Genomic DNA, 6,849 nt, shown 5'->3' with positions numbered 1-6,849 from the left:
CCAGGACTTTTAATCCATGCATATTTATCCTGATAAATAGTAATACATAGAAATTTAACTGTAAACAAACAAACAGCTCCCAGGAGCATTGATTTCCATCACAAGGCCTATTGTTCATTTCCTTTTGCCCAATTACTCTCTTCATAAGTTTCTCCGGCATATTATGAAGACTAAGTGTTAAACCTGGGAGGTCGTTTAACTTGCAGCCTGTGAAGAACATCTTTACATGTTTTACATATCCTTACTGCTTAATGACTTGTGAACTTCATAGAATCATAGAATCGGCTGGTTTAGAAGGGACCTCTGAGATCATCAAGTCCAACCTTAGCTCCAGTACCACCGCAGTTACCAGACCATGGCACTGAGTGCCACATCCAGTCTCTTTTGAAATATCTCCAGGGACGGAGAATCCACCACTTCCCTGGACAGCCCATTCCAATGTCTGATCACCCTCTCCGTAAAGAAATTCTTTCTAATATCCAACCTAAACCTCCCCTGGCACAACTTGAGACCCTGCCCTCTTGTCTTGCTAATAGTTGCCTGGGAAAAGAGACCAACCCCCACCTGACTCCAACCTCCTTCCAGGGAGTTGTAGAGAGTGATGAGGTCTCCCCTGAGCCTCCTCTTCTCCAGGCTGAACAGCCCCAGTTCCCTCAGCCTCTCCTCATAGGATCTGTGCTAGAGTCCCTTCACCAGCCCAGTTGCCTCCTTTGGACCTGCTCCAGCACCTCAATCTCCTTTCTCAACTGAGGGGCCCAGAACTGGACACAGTACTCAAGTTGTGGCCTCACCAGCACTGAGTATAGGGGAAGAATCACTTCCTTGGACCTGCTGGCCACGCTGTTCCTGATACAAGCCAGGATGCCATTGGCCTTCTTGGCCACCTGAGCACACTGCTGGCTCATGTTCAGCTTCCTGTCAATACAGACTTCCAGGTCTCTTGCTGTCTGGCTGCTCTCCAGCCACTCTCTCCCCAGCCCGTAGCGCTGCATGGGGTTGTTGTGGCCAAAGTGCAGGACCTGGCACTTGGCCTTGTTGAACCTCATCCTGTTGAAATCAGCCCAACTCTCCAGTCTGTCCAGGTGCCCCTGCAGAGCCCTCCTGCCTTCCAGCTGATCGACACTCGCCCCCAGCTTAGTGTCATCTGCAAATTTGCTGATGATGGACTCAATCCCCTCATCTAAATCATCTATAAAGATATTAAACAGAACTGGGCCCAACACTGATCCCTGGGGGACACCACTAGTGACCAGCCGCCATTTTGATGCAGCACCGTTCACCACCACTCTCTGGGCCCAGCCCTCCAGCCAGTTCCTAACCCAGTGCAGAGTGCCCCTGTCCAAGCTGTGGGCTGACAGCTTTTTCAGGAGTATGCTGTGGGAGACGGTGTCAAAGGCGTTGCTGAAGTCCATGTAGACCACATCCATAGCCTTCCCCTCATCCACCAGCTGGGTTACCTGATCATAAAAGGAGATCAGGTTGGTCAGGCATGACCTGCCCTTCCTAAACCCATGCTGGCTGGGTCTAATACCTTGCTCATCCTGCAGGTGCTGTGTGATTGCCACCAGGATGATCTGCTCCATAACCTTGCCAGGCACTGAGGTCAGGCTGACGGGCCTGTAGTTTCCTGGGTCCTCCTTCCGGCCCTTTTTGTGGATTGGTGTAACATTCACCAACTTCCAATCATCTGGGATGTCCCTGGTGAGCCAGGACTGCTCGTAGATGATAGAGAGAGGCTTGGCGAGCTCTTCTGCCAGATCCCTCATCACTCTTGGGTGGATCCCATCTGGTCCCAGAGATTTGTGGGGATCCAAGCAGCTCAGTAGGTCACTGACTGTTTCCTTCTGGATTACAGGGGGGCTGTTCAGATTCTTGTTTCTTTCTACAAGCTCCAGAAGCCAGCTGTCCTCAGGACAACCTGTCTTACTGTTGAAAACTGAGGCAAAGAAGGTGTTAAATGCCTCGGCCTTTTCTTCATCTTTGATAACTACATTCCCACCCGTGTCCAGTAGAGAATGGAAGTTTTCCCTGCCCCTCCTTTTGCTATTGATGTATCTGTAGAAGGACTTTTTGTTATCCTTCACAGAGGTGGTGAGATTCAGTTCAAGTTGTGCCTTTATCTCTCTAATTTTCTCTCTACACAACCTAACTGTATTCCTAAATTCTTCTTGAGTAGTTAGCCCTTTTCTCCATAATCAGTAGGCTCTCTTCTTTACCCTAATTTCTTTCAAAATCCCCCTGTTCAGCCAGACCGGTCATCTTCTGCGCCGGCTCGCCTTCCGGCACACCGGGACAGCCTGCTCCTGTGCTTTCAAAACTTACTTCTTGAAGTACGTCCATCCCTCCTGGACCCCTTTGTTTTCAAGGGCTGTTTCCCAGGGTACACTCTGAATCAGTCTTCTGAATAGGCCAAAATCTGCCCTCCAGAAGTCCAACACAGAGGTTTTACTGACGGCCCTCCTTGCATCCCTGAGTATTAAAAACTCTATTATTTTGTGATCACTGTGTTCCAGACGTCCACCGACCACCACATCTCCCACTCTCTGTTTGTGAACAGGAGGTCTAGGGGACTCCATCCCTGGTAGGCTCATTTACCAGCTGGAGCAGGAAATTATCCTCTATACACTCTATGAATTTCCTAGACTGCCTCCTCTCTGCTGTGTGGAGTTCCCAGTAGACATCCGGCAGGTTAAAGTCACCCATGAGAACAAGGGCTGATGATTTTGAAACATCCACCAGTTGCTTGTAGTATAATTCATCACCCTCATCAACCTGATTGGGTGGTCTGTAACAGACTCCCACCAGGATATCAGCCTTGTTGGCCTTCCCCCTGATTCTTATCCACAGGCACTCAACCTTATCGTTACTGACTTCAATTTTTACAGAGTCAAGAGACTCTAAAATATAGAGCTACTCTTCCACCTCTCCTACCCTATCTGTCTCTTCTGAAGAGCCTGTAGCCACCCATGGCAGCACTCCAGTCATGGGAGTCATCCCACCACGTTCTGTGATAGCGACTACATCACAGCTTTCCTGCTGCACGATGGCTCCAAGCTCCTCCTGTTTGTTGCCCTTGCTGCGTGCATTGGTGTACATGCACTTCAGCTGGGCTGCTGATTAGGCTCTTAACTTAGGCTGTCCACCCTTGGGCTCCTTTCTAGAGAGCCCGGTTTCGACCCCATCCCCCATCAAACCTAGTTTAAAGCCCTCCTTATCAGCTCTGCCAACTTACAGGCTAGAGTCCTTTTGCCCTTGCTAGATAGATGAAGCCCATCTGGTTTGAAGAATTTGGTTAGGTTTGATAAAATTTGGCCCATGGTCAAAAACCACAAAGTTCCTCTGGTGGCACCAATCCCTTAGCCACCTATTGATATGATAGGTTTTCCTCCTCCTCTCCTCATTCATCTCTGCTACTGCAGGAATTGAGGCAAACACCACCTGTGCTCCTGAGCCATCAACTAAACAACCCAGTGCCTTGAAGTCCTTTTTAATTGTCTTAGTACATCTTTCATTAATGTCATCACTGCCAGCCTGGACTACCAACAGTGGATAATAATCAGAGGGCCAAATTAGCTGGGAGAGTCTCCTACTAATATCCCTCACCCCAGGAAGGCAGCAGACCTCCCTGTGGGATGGGTCCGGTCGACATATAGGGCCCTCAGTTCCCCTCAGAAGGGAGTCACCAACTACAACTGTCCTTCTTTTGTTCTTTGGAGCTGTAGTTGTAACCTGTCTGGTAGATGGGGGGCGAACAGGAGACTTTCCAGACAGATCTTCCTCTTGTCTATCCTCTGCCTGATTCTCTGAGTCCAGGGCCTCATATCTCTTCTCTAAGGGCACCTGGGGAGATGGTGGGGGTTGGGAGGGGATTCTTTTGCCTCTCCTATGAGGGACCTGTTTCCATTCCCTCCCCTTCACCTGATTTGCTCCAACTGCCTGATGGCAGGAGGGGTAGGGCTTCACCGTCTCCTTCTGGACTTCTTTTGGGTTAGAAAGGGTGTGATTCCACCAGTCGGTTTCCCTTTCACTGTCCCCAATACTTCTTAGTCTCTCTACCTCCTCCTTGAGCTCTGCCACCAGACGTAGCAAGTCATTCGCTTGCTCGCATCGCACACAGACCCCACTCACACTGTCCTCTAGTGCTAACATGAGGCTCAGACACTCTACCCAGCCAGAGGCCTGAACAGCTACATCCCTCTTGCTGTCCCTCTTCAGGGGTTCTGTCTGTGTGGACACACCCTGCGTCTTAACAGGAGCAGGTTTTGCTTTTTTGAAGACCATTGCTCCTTCAAGAGAGCTGGGAGGTGGCTGTGTCCCTCCTGCTTGCCCTGCCTGCGCGAACTCCCTCGCTAGCTGCAGTGCCACGTTCCTGTTTACCTGCTCCTGTTTGTCATGCTCTGGGTCACTAGCTCTCCTCGCAGCCTTTTGTATCCCTCTCTGCAGTGCTGGGTGTTGCCCCCTTATCAGCTGATTGATTGGCCTCTCCTGAGACCACCAGCAGAAGGTGGGGCATTGTCAGATGCTGCTTTGTGACTTTGCATCTCCCAGCTGATGGCTCTCTGCCATGAGCCGAGCAACTGCTGGGGTTTTAGAGGGCCTCTTGCCCTTGTGAAACTTAAGTTCACTTTTTTCTTCTCCCTTTGCTTTTCCTTGCAAATTTATGACTTGCTAACAACAGTGTTGCTCTTGATTCCCTCCTCTTCACTGATCTTTAAGATCTCTCATTTCTTAAGAAAGAGGCAGGTGGGTGATTTGCTTCCAAAAAAGCAGCTTGTGTCTTAAGGTTGCTTATACATCTACCCAATTTCTGTTGATTTAATTCAGTCTCTTTTCTTTGGTCAAATTACAAATTAAATAGCAGTAATTAACTGCCCTAACCAAAGTGTTTTCCTCAACGTGCCCACATTCCCATGAGAGCTTTAGGTTGTTGCACCCACACAGGCAGGCAGCATACTTTCATCATGCTTCATATAGACAGAATACTTCCTTTGCTGATCTTTACACTTGTTCTCAGAAAACCATCCACAACTAATGACACATTCCTGTGGCTCACACCCATTCCTTCAGAAGCCTTTGTCCAAGCTTGTTATGCCCTAGGAGACTAATAAGATTTATTGCACCTTTGCAAATTTTGGTTCAATTCCTCTTCCCACTAAAGGGAAGAGAATAGTCTTAAGGGCTTCTAATTTTTTCCAGCAGACAAATGTGGAAACACAGGACTGGAAGTTAACAGGAGTATCCCTGAATCCTGGCTTCCACATTCACAGAGCTAATTATGACATTTATAATCATATTGATTTTCTTTTAAAAATGAATCAATCTCAGGCTATTTTACCCTTTCTACATCTGCCAGAAAGCTGCTCCAGAATCTTTCCTTCCTGCTTCTTCAGGAAGAGACAATAAATGGGTGACGTGGGCCGTTAGCAAAAGCCACCCATGTTCACCTCTTCCGTGTCAGAATGCCAGCACAGCCAACACATCTCCCTGCTCCTGCCACCTCAGCTGGACCAATGCAGCTGCACCAGGCTGCATTGTGCTGAACCAGCACCCAGGAAATCAATAGCTGTTGGGATAGAAAGAATTACAGAATGTTCTTAGTAATTGTGCAAATGCAAATTTATTACTCCAAAGTTTTCTCTAATGTAAATCCAGTGAGGTCAATGGAGTTATAGCAAAACTGGCCATTCTGCCTCATCTGTTAAGCTCAGTTTTATAATGATGGATAGTAGCTATCGAGGGAGAGGAACTTTCAAATGCTTGGAAATACACTAACCTGGGAAATGAGCTGCAAGGATGCCAGGAATCTCTCCTTGTGCAGAGCAGTGTTCTCCCTAGCCACGTCACTCAATGTTGCCAAAAAACTCCGCAAGCATGGGCTGCTACAGCTCCATCAGGATTAACAGGAGCAGAGGGTCCTGACCTTTGGTTAAAACATGCCAGCCTGTTACAGAGGAATTCCTGATTTTGGCAGGCAACAGTATCTTCATACATCAAGGACTTGCTAACCTGCAGCTGCCCTCTCCAGGGATTGTGTAAGGTTTTCTGCAGTTTCTGGAGTTATCTCCTAAAATCTTCTGTTGCTGTGTAACCTTTCTAAGACATACACAAAGGGGTTGTTTTCCTTAAGAAATCCTCAACTTATGCATAGATAAATAGAGAGTCTAAAGGTTAATGTTACTTCATCACTGCTAAAGGAAAAGATTTCAAAGGCCATTCTGCAGAATAATCTTGCATTTTTAGGGGAAATACAAACTATTATTGATTATAATAATAAGCTTTTAGAATGTGCTAATGGATTCTTTCTCATTCACCAGATATGATGCTCTCTTTTCCCATAAGCATTTATCATCAGAAAGTTACTCAGAAAAGAATGGGTTTTGTTTAGGAAAAAAGACTTGGAGAACTATTAAAGCTTCAAAATATCTGTATAAACTTAAGTCAAGACAGGAAAGGCTTTTACGATTAGATAGGATAAAACCAGGATGTATTAAGTCTTTTCCTCCTTTCTTAAGATCTTTTAATTGACTTTATTTACCCAGGAAAGGTAGTGTGTTACTTCAGTGCCATTTCCTTTTTGCAACGATGTCAGCAAACCATCAGCCAGAGAAACAATGTCTCTGAAAAATCTCAGAAATACTCTGTGCAGAAATACCCAACAGCAGGGAGTTGCCTAGATGAGCAAGGCTGTATTCAGACTACCCACTTTTATTAATCTGCTGATTGACTGCTGCTTCTCTCTGGCATTCATGAGCAAGCAAGGCAAGCTGTAGCTAATGAATGCCCAAGCTGGAAGTTTTCTTCAAACTGCTGGAGAGGGAGTCTTGCCCAACTGAAATGCCAACCCAGTTT

The sequence above is a fragment of the Calypte anna genome, chromosome 9, assembly GCF_003957555.1.
Source record: "Calypte anna isolate BGI_N300 chromosome 9, bCalAnn1_v1.p, whole genome shotgun sequence".
Lineage (NCBI taxonomy): Eukaryota > Metazoa > Chordata > Aves > Apodiformes > Trochilidae > Calypte > Calypte anna.
Note: the sequence above shows the minus strand (reverse complement) of the source record.